This window comes from Cebus imitator, unplaced genomic scaffold (assembly GCF_001604975.1).
Source record: "Cebus imitator isolate Cc_AM_T3 unplaced genomic scaffold, Cebus_imitator-1.0 Scaffold148, whole genome shotgun sequence".
NCBI lineage: Eukaryota > Metazoa > Chordata > Mammalia > Primates > Cebidae > Cebus > Cebus imitator.
Genome location: NW_016107463.1, coordinates 2,933,747 through 2,948,128, shown reverse-complemented (window position 1 = coordinate 2,948,128; position 14,382 = coordinate 2,933,747). Strand labels below are relative to the sequence as shown.

Genomic DNA, 14,382 nt, shown 5'->3' with positions numbered 1-14,382 from the left:
CAGACTTAGCATTTAGTTGTTATTCAAAAATACAGAGGAAAAAGAAAAGATAAATGGAGAAAAATAATTGGTGGCCCCAATAAAACTATGTCAAATAATTTGTAAATACCCTAAATAATAATTTTATGATCTTGGATTTTTAAAAATTTATTTGTATGAAAAATGTGGTAAAAAATACATTAAAATTCCATCCTGAAGCATTATTTTTATGCTCTCTTAAAGGACAAATATCTTTAACCAAAGCTAGACAGACAGATGTGAGGTAGGTAGGTAGGTAGACAGACAGATAGATATAGAGATATCAATGGTTTATGACTACAAAAGTATGGCAACATAATGAGACGCCTAATATGGAAAATCATGGCTTTTAATTACTTTATAACACTATATCCTTAACCTGTAAAATGTTATTTCTTTATTATTACATAACTACTTTTTATTTTCTCATAATGACTTTTAAAAGTCTAAAAACTAAAAAAGAAACTAAAGAATCCCAAAATCATTGAGATCAGAATTATCATGACAAAGTATTATGTGAACAAGAAATAATATATTTGAATTAAATACTTTGAGTCTATTTTGACTAAATGATTTTTCTATCTCCTCCAAATTCCTCAGTTCTCTTCTTTTATCAGTCTTATGTCATTTATCAGTCTTTCTGTCATTTTGGTAACAAATCAAACCTTGTGTTCAGAGAGCACACACAAGAGGACAGAATGATAACATTACCAAGGCGGAATAATTCCTTTGGGTTCCCTGGTCATCTTCCCCTCCTAAACACCTATTTGACCACCACAAACCCTATTTTCTTCACATTTCTAACAATACATTCCCCTCCTCCAACCACATCTTCTTTCTATAGATAAGCTAATCTTCTAGTTCCTGGAGATAAAAGAGGCAATCCAACAGAAATTTTTCTAAACTTACCACTACTCTAAATGCCAAAACATTTTCAACTAACCTCATTTTCTCTCCTGATGCAAGAGTTACCACTGGTCCCCTCTCTAAGACCAATCTCTGTGTATGTCCTTCGAATCCCAACACTTCCAGGCTTCCAGCTTTCTAAGAAACCCTACACTAGCAACTCTCTTCTACTTTTTTCTTTTTAAACCTCACTGGTCTCTTCTATTCTATCTCTGTAAACTCACCCTTTTCTAGTCAGTAAATAAATACGGAATCCTATGGCTTTGTCTTGTCTCTCTTTCTTTGTTTTCTGTATACCCCATCCATGCTCAACTTTTCTCTCTCCTTTGTGATCAATAAATTTGCCTCTTTTCTGATATCCATTGGCACTTTTATGTCTCAAAAACGTCTCAAAATTATGAGGTCCCACATTAGACTTTTTCTCTATCTCATTGTATGTCACTGTTACCCAACAAGTCATAATTCTAAAAGTGGATCACTCTTGACTTCTCCTTCACCATGGGAAGCTCCAATACAAACTCATATCATGTCTTGTAGCTTTTCTCCTTAAATATATCTTAACTACTCATATCTCCTAACTCTTCTACCATCTTACCAAGTCCAAACTATTATCTTTTACTTGTAATACTGAAATTTGCCTCGATATCACACTCTTTATACTCAGAGCAATCTTTAAATAATGCAAACAAAGATTATGCCACTTTTCTACTTAAAAAAAACTTCAATTACTTTCCTTTTTTTTATCTTTAACCAAATACTTAACATCCTTGACAAAAATCTGTGATATGGCCTACAAGTTCTGCCTTTTGTGATACAGCAATTGCAATCTTCTTTGTGTTCCCACAGTGTTGTGTAATCTTCTAACCATAGGGATTTCACACAAATTGCTCCCTTTGTATGTTTCTATACAATCCATAAATCTTAGCTCAGATTTTACTTCCTCAGTGACATTTCTCATATCTTCAAAATTCGGCCAAATCTATCTTACGTCCTCTTACCACCTTCTACCATGCCTTTATAAAATAAAATTGCAGAAATTCAGTCACAACTTCAGGCTCTACTTCCAATTGTAGTTCTTTTTCTATTTCCATCACATCTGTGTTTCTTTCTCCGCTGAAATCTTGAAATTCACAATAATCCCTGAGGATTGGAATCAACTTCTTCCAAACCCCTGGGAATGTTGATATGTTGAACTTCTATCAATCACAAGTGTTCTCAATGACATCTAGGACACAGAACACTTTCCAGAAGTTTTCAATTGACTTTACCACACTCACAGCCTATGGAACTGTGAGTCAGTTAAATCTCTTTTCTTTATAAATTACCCAATCTCAGGTAGTTCTTTATAGAAGTGTAAGAATGGACTAATATATCTTCCTTTCACTTGAACACTTAGAGGCCTTTATAGGAGTATTAATTATCTAAATTTCAATATCCATCAGAGAAATAATTATCTATGGCAGGTATAGCCTTTTGAAATGCATTCTTTTAGTAGTAAGACTTGAAAGTAGAAATTACTTCTTCATCCATGGGCTATAGAATTGGTATCATGTTAGCACACATGAAGACATTAATCTCCTTGTACATCTCCACCACAGATCTTAGATGATTAGGTACATTTTCAATGACAAGTAATATTTTCAAAGGAATTTCTTTTTTTTGAATAGCAGATCTCAACAGTGGGTTACAATATTCAATGAACCATGTCATAAACAGATTTGCTGTCATTCAGGCTTTGTTGTGCCACTTCTATAATGCACACAGAGTTGATTTAGCATAACTCTTAAGGGCCCTAGGATTTTTGGAATGGTAAATAAGCATTGGCTTCAACTTCAAGTCATCAGCTGCCTTAGACCCTAAAAAGAGAGTCAGCCTGTCCTTTGAAGCTTTGATGCCAGGCATTGATATCTCATCTCTAGCTATAAAAGTCCTGCATGTCATCTTCTTCAGATAGAAAACTGTTCCACCCACAATGAAAATCTGTTATTTAGTGTAGCCATCTTCATCAAGTATCTTAGTTAGATCTTCTGGATAACTTGCTGCAGTTTCTCCATCAATACTTGTTACTTCACTTTGTACTTTTATATTATGAAGATGACTGCCTTCCTTAAGCCTCATGAACCAATCTCTGCTAACTTTAAACCTTTCTTCAGCAGCTTTTGCTTTTCTCAGCCTTCATGGAATTAAAGAGAGTTAGAACCTTGCTGTAAATTAGGCTTTGGCCGAAGGGAATGTTGTGGCTTGTTTGATCTTCTGTCAAGTCCACTAAAGCTTTCTCCATTTCAGCAATAAGGCTGCTTTTGTTTTTAATATTTGTATGTTTGCTGGATTAGCACCTTTAATTTCCTTCAAGGTTTTTTCTTTGTATTCACAACTTGGTCAACTTTTTAGTACAAGAGGCCTAATTTTTTGGTCAATCTCCAGCAACATGTCTCCTTCCCTAAGCTTAATCATTTCTAGCTTTTGATTTAAAGTATGACTCTTCCGATATGGTTTGGCTCTGTCTCCCCTCCTAAATCTCATGTTGAATTATAATCCCCAGTATTGAGGAGGGACCTGGTGGGAGGTGATTGGATCATGGGAGTAGATCTCCATCTTTTTGTTCTCGTAATAGTGATAGAGAGTTCTTATGACATCTAGCACTTTCCCCTTCTCTCTCTCTCTCTCTCTCCTGTCACCATGTAAACACATGCTTGCTTCTCCTTTGCCCTTTGGCCATAATTGTGAGTTTCCTGAAACCTTGCCAGTCATACCTCCTGTACAGCCTATAGAACTGTGAGTCAATTAAATCTCTTTTCTTTATAAATTACCCAGTCTCAGGTAGTTCTTTATAGCAGTATAGGAACAGACTAATACATGTTCCTTTCACTTGAACACTTAGAGGCCTTTATAGGAGTATTAATTACCCCAATTTTAATATTGTTGTGTCTAAGGGAATAGACAGGATTGAGGAAAAGACAGAGATGGGATAATGCCCCATCAGTAAAAGAGTTAGGACATAACACAATATTGAACAATTAAGTTTGCCATCTTATATGTGTATGGTTTGTGGCACCACAAAACAATTACTATAGTAACACCAAAGATCACCAATCACAGGTCACCATAATACATGAAATAATGAAAAAGTTTGAAATATTATGAAAAGTACAAAAATGTAACTCAGAGACTCAAGCAAGCACATGTTGTTGGAAAAAAAAAAATTCTATCCTTACACTTTCTCCATGTAGGGGTGCCACAAACTTTCAATTTGTAAAAAAACCACAGCATTATGACTAAGCAGGGTAAAATAAAAATAAGGCAAAGAGTAGTAGTAAGGGATTTATTATATCTAAGTCTCACCAAACTATCAGAGCAGAGCTATGCACTAAGGGAAGAACTCCCAGGACAACAGAAAAGGTTGATTTGATGAGCACGGGTTCAACATTTACAAACGTGAATCAAAGGGTTGTCACAAACTTTCAATTTGTTAAAAAAACAACAAAACAAATAAACATACAGCAAGAAACCAAAACACAATAAAACAAAGTATCACTGTATATCTGCAGTAAAATTGTGCTCCATAAACAGGAATGACAAGATGAAAAAAAAATTCAGTGTTTATACTAATTCTTCCCTGTGATTTTCTAAAAATTTTACTTTTTAATTTATTCATTTCAGTTATTGCACTAATTTCTAAGATTCATAAGCAAAATTAAATGGCATTAATGCATTACAACCAAGCAGGGTGAAACAAAAAGGAAGGCAAAGAGTAGTAGTAAAGGATTTACCATAAGTCTCACCAAACTATCTAGTTATAAACTAAGGGCAGAACTCCCAGGACAACAGAAAAGGCTGATTTGATGAGCATGGGTTCAACATTTACAAGCTCGAATCAAAGCTGAGGAGTGTCTCAGCTCTCTCCTCTAATTTCTCCCTAATTTATTTTTTTGGACAAGTAACTTCTCTATGTAAAGATAAGTAACAGCAAAGGAAAACTAGTGCAGAACATACAGAAAAAACTCATTCATTCATTGAATAGAGAAAACATTAGCGCATTATGGATCAGCAGATCAGTACGTATTTGGTGGTTTGGCTACATCGGTAAATAATACAGACACCTGCTTTCTTGGAACTTCATTCTAGTAAAGATGACAGATAATACACAATCAACATAAAAAGCCAATTAAATTATACATCATGTTAAAAGGTGATAATTGTATAGAATTTTTAAAAATAAAGCCGGTAGGGGGATCAAGATTGCTGGAGCAGGGGTCAAGTCACAAATGAAATAGGGCAGCCAGGGAGGACATACTGAGAAGGTGAGACCTGAGCAGAGACTAGATGGAGACACAGACACTAAGGAACTGGATATACAGTAGAAGAGCATTTTAGGCAGAGAAAAAGCCCTGGGGTGCATGTTGCTGAAACATTTAAAAATCACTAGAGCAGGAAATTAAGGTACAGATGGGTAGGAGTTGAGATCAGAAAGTTGATGGGAGAGAAAGTAGGCTAGAAGGAGGGTCCTCAGAACATGTTGGCCCTTGTAAGCCATTGTGAGAAATTTGGCCTTTAATCTGATGGAATTGGGACTATATTGCAGAGTTCTGAGCAAAGAATGACAAGATCTAAAATTTCTAAGGGAAAACACTGTTTTCTATGTTGAGACTAGTCTGCTGAGGAGAAGAGATCAATGCAGGAAAATCTGTTAGAGCTACTTCAGTAATCCAAGTGCAAAATAGTAGGTAATGGTGGCTCAGGCCAGGGTGATGGTAGTTCAGATAGTGAACAGTGGTTGGGTTCTGGATGTAAGGTGAAAGGGCCAAGAGAGGCTGTGACATATTGAAAGTAAATTGTGAAGTTCTAGCAAAGAATATGGAAAAACAGAGCTGTCATTAATTAAGATAGAAAAGACTGACGTTGTTTAGCAAGAACAAAGAGAAAAGAGAGAAGATCAGGGGTTCGGCTTTGGAAGTACCGAATTTGAAGCATTTACCTCCCTAATAATGTATCCAGGTGAAGATGTCAAATAGGCCATGGAACGTATGAGTCTGGAGTTCAGCAGAGATGTGGGCTGAGATATCAATTCAGTTGATGTCAGCTTTTAGATGATATTTAAAGCCGGGATGACTCAGAATGATGAGCTCACCAGAGAATGAGTGAGACTAGAAGCATGAGAAGTACCAAGACCTGAGACTGGGGCATTTCAAAGTTAAGAAGTGTAAAAGTACAGGGGAAAAATACAGCAAAGTACACTGCAAAGTTTTGGCCAATAAGAAAAAAAAAATTAGATGAAGAGGATGAGGAAACTCTGGGATCTGACCAATGAATTTGAAACATGGGGGCCTTAGATAACCTTGAAATAAATATATTTGTGAAGAGAAAGGGGGTAATGAAAACATAATTGGTACAGTTTAAGAAAGATTGGAAAGAGAATTAAAAGTGATTTCAGGCAAATCTTGCAAGGATTTTGCTATAAAGAGTGAACATAAATGGGATGTGGAAGAAGGAGAGTCCAAAGAAAGTGTTGAGTATTTTTTTTAATCTGAGAGATAACAGCACTATTTGTATGGTGGCAGAAATAAAATTGATGACAGAGAAGAAAAAGGAGAAATTGCTTCTTCATGTCCTTGAATAGCTAAGAGGCCTAGAGACTACAATAAATGAAGAGAGATTTAGACAAGAACATCTCCTTTGTTGAAGAATTACAATTATCTCATTGCATTAAATTTCATTAAATTTTATTAATTCAAGTAAAGTTAGCCTCAATAGCAATATTTTTAAATGCTATATCTTGTATTGTCTATTTTTGTTTGTCTCTCTAACTTTTCACTAATAGAGAGAAAAGTAAGACTTATCTGATATGGTTTTTTTTTTAAAAAATATGATTAAAATAATCCTTGAGCATTAATATGACCTAATTTGGGATTTTTTTTTTTTTGAGACAGAGTCTCACTCTGTTGCCCAGACAGGTGTGTAGATCTAAGCTCACTGCAACCTCTGCCTCCAAGGTTCAAGCAATTCTCGTGCCTTCACCTCCAGAGTAGCTAGGATTACAGGCATCTGCCACCACCATGCTCAGCTAATTTTTGTATATTTTTTGTTGAAAATGTTAACTTTAGCATTTAATTTTTTTAAATTATATATTAGCTTCTGGGGTACATGTTCAGATCATGCAGATTCTTGCATAGGTACATACATGGCAATGTGGTTTGCTGCCTCCATCCCCCCATCACCTATATCCGGCATTTCTCCAGGTTATCCCTCCCCAATCTCCCCACCCCCCACTGTCCCTCCACTAGCCCCCACAACAGACCCTAGTGTGTAATGCTCCCATCCCTGTGTCCATGTGTTCTCATTGTTCAACACCCACCCATGAGTGAAAACATGCCGTGTTTGATTTTTTGTTCCTGTGTCAGTCTGCAGAGAATGATGGTTTCCAGATTCATCCATGTCCCTATAAAGGTCATGAACTCATCCTTTTTTATGGCTGCATAGTATTCCATGGTATATATGTGCTGCGTTTTCCTTGTCCAGTCTATCATCGATGGGCATTTGGGTTGCTTCCAGGTCTTTGCTATTGTAAACAGTGCCACAATGAACATACGTGTGCCTGTGTCTTCGTAACAAAACAATTCATAATCCTCTGGGTATATACCCAGTAATGGGATTGCTGGGTCAAATGGAATTTGTATATTGTATATTTCTAGGTCCTTGAGGAATTTCCACACTGTCTTCCACACTCCCACTAACAATATAAAAGTGTTCCTTTTTCTCCACATCATCTTCAGCATCTGTTGTCTCCAGATTTTTTAATGATTGCCATTCTAACTCGAGTGAGATGATATCTCAATGTGGCTTTGATTTGGATTTCTCTAATGACTAGTGATGATGAGCATTTTTTCATATATTTGTTGGCCTCATATATGTCTTTCTTTGAAGTGTCTGTTCATATCCTTCACCCACTTTTGGATGGGTTTGTTTTTTTCTTGTAATTCTGTTTTAGTTCTTAGTAGATTCTGGATATTAGCCCTTTGTCAGATGGGTAGATTGCAAAAATTTTTTGCCCATTCTGTTGGCTGCTGGTTCACTCTAATGATTGTTTCTTTTGCTGTACAGAAGCTCTGAGGTTTAATTAGGTGCCATTTGTATATTTTGTTTTTGTTGCCAATGCTTTCGGTGTTTTAGTCATGAAGTTCTTGCCTGTGCCTATGTCCTGAATGGTTTTGCCTAGGTTCTCTTCTAGGGTTTTTATGATGTTAGGTCTTATGTTTAAGTCTTTAATCCATCTGGAGTTAATTTTAGGGTAAGGTGCCAGGAAGGGGTCCGGTTTCTGCTTCCTGCACATGGCTAGCCAGTTTTCCAAACATCATTTATTAAACAGGGAATCCTTTCCCCATTGCTTGTTTTTGTCATGTTTGTCAAAGATCAGATGGTTATAGATGCATGGTGTTGCCTCTGAGGCCTCTGTTCTGTTCCACTGGTCTATATCTCTGTTTTGGTACCAATACCAGGCTGTTTTGATTACTGTAGCCTTGTAGTATAGTTTGAAATCAGGTAGCGTGATGCCTCTGGCTTTGTTCTCTTTGCTTAGGGTTGCCTTGGCTATGTGGGCTCTCTTTTGGTTCCATATGAAGTTTAAGGTGTTTTTTTCCAGTTCCATGAGGAGGGTCATTGGTAGCTTGATGGGGATAGTGTTGAATCCATAAATTGCTTTGGGCAGTATGGACATTTTCACAATATTGATTATTCCTAACCACCAGCATGGAATGTTTTTCCATCTGTTTGTGTCCTCTCTTATTCCCTTCAGCAGTGGTTTGTAGTTCTCCTTGAAGAGGTCCTTTACATCCTTTATTAGTTGTATCCCTAGGTATTTTATTTTCTTTGTAGCAATTGTGAATGGAAGTTAGCTCTTGATTTGGCTCTCTGTTAGTCTGTTATTGGTGTATAGGAAAACTTGTGATTTCTGCACACTGATTTTGTATACTAAGACTTTGCTGAAGTTGCTTATCAGTTTAAGGGGATTTGGGGCTGAGATGATGGGGTCTTCTAAATACAAAATCATGTTGTCTGCAAATAGGGACAATTTCATTTCCTCCTTTCCTAATTGAATACTCTTTATTTCTTTTTCTTGTCTGATTCTCTGGCTAGAACTTCCAATACTATATTGAATAGGAGTCTTGAGAGAGGACATCCTTGTCAGATTTCAAAGGGAATGCTTCCAGTTTTTGCCTGTTCAGTATGATATTGGCTGTGGGCTTGTTGTAAATAGCTTTTATTATTTTGAGATAGGTTCCCTAGATACCTAGTTTATTGAGAGGTTTTAGCATAAAGTGCTGTTGAATTTTGTCGAAGACTTTCTCTGCCTCTATTGAGATAATCATGTGGTTTTTGTCTTTGGTTCTGTTTATGTGGTGGATTATGTATACAGACTTGTGTATGTTGAATCAGTCTTGCATCCCCAGGATGAAGCCTACTTGATTGTGATGGATAAGCTTTTAGATGTGCTGTTGCAATCAGTTTGCCAGTATTTTATTGAAGATTTTTGCATCTATGTTCATCATGGATATTGGCCTGAAGTTTTCTTTTTTCTTTTTTCTTTTTTTTTTTTTGAGTCTCTACCGGGTTTTGATATCAGAATAATGTTGGTCTCATAAAATGATTTGGAAACTATTTCCTCTTTTTGTATTGTTGGAATAGTTTCAGAAGGAGTAGTACCAGCTCCTCTTTGTCTGTCTGGTAGAATTCAGCTGTGAACCCAACTGGACCTGGACTTTTTTTGGTGAGTAACCTATTAATTGCAGCCTCAACTTCAGCCCTTGTTTTTGGTCTATTCAGGGATTCAACTTCTTCCTGGTTTAGGCTTGGGAGGGTGCAAGTGTCCGGGAATTTATCCATTTCTTCTAGGTTTACTGGTTTATGTACATAGAGATGTTTGTAGTAATCTCTGATGGTAGTTTGTATTTCTGTGAAATTGGTGGTGATATCCCCATTATAGTTTTTTATGGCATCTATTTGATTCTTCTATCTTTTCTTCTTCATTAATCTGGCTAGCAGTCTTTTTATTTTGTTGATCTTTTCAAAAAACCAGCTCCTAAATTTATTGATTTTTTTGAAGGGCTTTTTGTGTCTCTATCTCCTTCAGTTCTGCTCTGATCTTAGTTATTTCTTGTCTTCTGCTAGCTTTTGAGTTTTTTTTAATCTTGGTCCTCTAACTCTTTCAATATTGACTATAGGGTGTCAATTTTAGACCTTTCCTTGCTCCTCATGTGGGCATTTATTGCTATATATTTTCCTCTAGAGACTGCTTTAAATATGTCCCAGAGATTTTGGTATGTTGTGTCTTCGTTCCCATTGGTTTCAAAGAACATCTTTATTTCTGCCACCATTTCATTGTTTTTTCAGTCAATGTTCAGGAGCCAGTTGTTCAGTTTCCATGAAGTTGTGAGGTTCTGTGTTAATTTCTTATTTCTGATTTCTAATTTGATTGCACTGTGGTCTGAAAGACTGTTTGCTATGATTTCCATTCTTTTGCATTTGCTGAGTGATTTACTTCCAATTATGCGGTCAATTTTAGAGTAAGTGTGATGTGGTGCTGAAAATAATGTAGATTCTGTGGACTTGGAGTTGGGAGTTCTGTAGATACCTATTAGGTTTGCTTGGTCCAGATCTGAGTTCGAGTCTGGATATCTTTGTTAATTTTCCGTCTTGTTGATTTGTCTAATATCAACAGTGGAGTGTTAAAGTCTCCCATCATTATTGTGTGGGAGCCTAAGTCTCTTTGTAGGTCGTTAAGAACTTGCTTTATGTATCTGGGTGCTCCTGAATTGGGTGCATATATATTTAGGATCATTAGCTCTTCTTGTTGTATTGATCCTTTTACTATTATGTTATGCCCTTTTTTGTCTCTTTTGATCTTTGCTGGTTTAGTCTTTTTATCAGAGACTAGGATTGCAACTCCTCCTTTTTCTTTCTTTCTTTATTTTTAATTAATTAATTAATTTATTTTTTTCTCTCCATTTGCTTGGTAGATCTTCCTCCATCCCTTTATTTTGAGCCTATGTGTGTCCTTGCAAGTGAGATGGGTTTCCTGGATACAGCACACTGATAGTTTTTGGCTTTTTAATCCAATTTTCCAGTCTGTGTCTTTTGATTGGGGCATTTAGCCCATTTACATTTAAGGTTAATATCATTACATGTGAATTTGATCCTGCCATTTTGATGCTATCTGGTTGTTTTGCCCATTAACTGATGCACTTTCTTCATTGTGTCAATGCTGTTTACCATTTGGTACATTTGTGGAGTGGCTGGTATGGGTTGTTCCTTTCTATGTTTAGTGCTTCTTTCAGGAGCTCTTGTAAGGCAGGTCTGCTGGTGACGAACTCTTGGCAATTGCTTGTTCATAAAGGATTTTATTTCTCCTTGGTTTATGAAGCTTAGTTTGGCTGGATGTAAAATTCTGGGTTGAAAGTTTTTTACTTTAAGGATGTTGAATATTGGCCCCACTCTCTTCTGGCTTGCAGGGTTTCTGTCGAGAGATCTGCTGTGAGTCTGAAGCGCTTCCCTTTGTGGGTGACCTGACCTTTCTCTCTGGCTGCCCTTAACATTTTTTTCTTCATTTCAACCCTAGTGAATCTGACGATTATGTGCCTTAGGGTTGCTCTTCTTGAAGAGTATCTTTGTAGTGTTTTCTGTATTTCCTGGATTTGAATATTTGCCTTCCTTGCTAGATAGGGAAGTTCTCCTGTATAATATCCTGAAGGGTGTTTTCCAGCTTGGATTTATTCTCTCCATCACACTCAGGTATACCTATCAAACACAGATTAGGTCTTTTCACATAATCCCATATTTCTTGGAGGCTTTGTTCATTTCTTTGCACTCTTTTTTCTCTAATCTTTCCTTCTCATTTTATTTCATTGAGTTGATCTTCCATCTCTAATATCCTTTCTTCTGCTTGGTCAATTCGGCTATTGAAACTTTTATATGGTTTGTGAAGTTCTTGTGTTGTGTTTTTCAGCTCCATCAAGTCGTTTATATTCTTCTCTACACTGTTCATTCTCATTAGCATTTTGTCAAAACTTTTTTCAAGGTTCTTAGCTTCTTTGCATTGGGTTAGGACATGTTCTTTTAGCTCGGAGTAGTTTGTTATTACCCACCTACTGAAGCCTGTCGCTGTCAATTCATCAGACTCATTCTCCATTCAGCTTTGTTCCCTTGCTGGTGAGGAGTTGTGATCCCTTGGAGGAGGAGAGGTGTTCTGGTTTTTGGTGTTATCATCCTTTTTGTGCTGGTTTATTTCCATCTTCATGGCTTTATCTACCTGTGGTCTTTGTAGTTGGTAACTTTCAAATGGAGTCTCTGAGTAGGCATCCTTTTTGTTGATGTTGAAGCTATTTCTTTCTGTTTTTTAGTTTTCCTTCTCACAGTCAGGCCCCTCTGCTGCTGGACTGCTGGAGGTCCACTCCAGATCCTACCTGTCTGGGGATTACCCACAGGGGCTGCAGAACAGTAACGGTTGCTGCCAGTTTCTTCTACTGTTATCTTCGTCCCAGAGGGTACATGCCAGATGTCAGCCTGAGCTCTCCTTTACAAGGTGTCTCTTTGGATATACAGGGGTTTGGGAGCTGCTTGTGGAGACCGTCTGTCCCTTATAGGAGCTCAAGTGCTGTGCTGGGAGCTCTTGTTCCATTGAGAGCCGTTGGGCAGGTATGTTTAAGTCTGCTGCAGCGGAACTTATAACTGCCTCTTTTCCCAGGTGCTCTGTGCTGGGAAGGTGGCGCTTTATTTATAAGTTCCTGATGTGCTGTTGCTTTTTTTCAGAGATACCCTGCCCTGCAAGGAGGTAGTCTTGTCACAGTCTGCCAGAAGAGGTGTTGCTGAGCTGCTGTGGGCTCTGCCCAGCTGCTGTGTAAACTTCCTTGCAGTTTTATTTACAGAGATACAGTTAGAATTGCCTCGGTAATGGTGGACTGTCTCAGTGATGGTGGACTGCCTTGGTAACGGCAGATGCCCTTCCCCCAATCAAGCTGCACAGTCCAGGGTCCAGCTGCATTTGCTGTGAAACTCTCAACCCTTAGTATTTCAGATTGCTGGTCTTTGTAGGTGTGGGATCCATTGAATCAGATCACCTGGTTCCCTGTTTCAGCCCCCTCTTTTTCAGTTAAATGGGTGGCTCTGTCTCCCAGGTGTTCAAGGCACCAGTTGAAATGGCTGCCCAGATTTGTATGAATTTTTGTGTTGAAACCAGTTGCTCTAGCTGAAACAGCTGTGCTGGAAATTCATAGCACTTTTTTGCCCAGGAATCTCCTAGTCTGCAGGCAGTAAAAACTCATTTGGAAATGTGGTGATCACTCACCCTCTGCATTGTTCTTGCTGGGACCTGCGCTCCAGAGCTGTTCTTATTTGGCCATCTTAATTTTTGTATTTTTTTTGTAAAGATAAGAGTTCAAATGCCTGACCTCATGCAATCCACCTGCCTTGGCCTCCCAAAGTGCTGGTATTACAGGCATGAGCTGCTGCATCTGGCCTGATTTGGGTTTTTGGTTTTTTTAATATCTTCTTTTTAGTTATTAATTTTAGTAGTGAATATGACTTCGTTTTATTAAAAATGATACACTTTTTAAAAATTAAGGCAATCATCTTATTCCATATAACCTTAAAAAGTAGGGTAATAGGAAGCTACCATAGGCTTCTAAAGATGTTATGCTGAATAATTAAAACTATTCAGTTTTATAACCCTATTAAAATGGAAAAGCATTTCTTTCAAATGCAGTATTTGAAAGAATGTTAAAAACTGGCATTTTAATACACTGTCAGTGAAAACATTAGAAAAATTTTCCTTCTCAAAAGATCTGAAGTACTACAGTATCTTGTTTTCCTATGAAATCGCTTTCTTTTCCTCTCTTCCTCCCTCCCTTTCTTCCTCCCTTCCTTCTCTTTCTTTCTTTCTTGTTTCTCTATAGTTATATACCTAGGAGATTCACTAAAAATACTCAGAAATTTCAACAGAGGTTATCTCTGAATGGTGAAAACATTTATAAATACATACATACACACATGCATTACATTTTTTCCATTTGTAGATTTAGTATCCTACATTAATAATTTAGTATCCTACATCATATTCTTCATATTTTCACATTCCTGAAATCAACACATCGTAAAATTAGTATTATCTTATATTTAAAAAAGTGATAATTATTTAATTGAAATATTTGAGTATTTAAAACAAAAGAGGGACAACGATTGGAGACATCACACAGGATAGTTTGTCTACATAGCTTAGAAGTGATTTAAAGGTGTTTCAAAGATCAGTAAGGAGAAGATAATTTGATTGTAGGTGAGGTTGTTTTGTGCAGGCTTGGTAAAATTAAGCCATTAAGGACATGTTCAATAGGAACGAAGTTATTTACCATAATATGCAAGATGAGAAGAGTGAGGATTTTAGATGGACAAGAAAACTTTATAGCATTTCATTTG

At 37.0% G+C, this 14,382-nt stretch overlaps 1 protein-coding gene across 5 annotated transcripts in view; it reads right to left on the bottom strand.

The window, feature by feature from the left end:
• The window catches only part of TINAG (tubulointerstitial nephritis antigen), a 94,101-nt gene that overhangs the window by 25,972 nt on the left and 53,747 nt on the right, over positions 1 to 14,382 (bottom strand). The gene's annotated exons all lie outside the window — the stretch shown is intronic.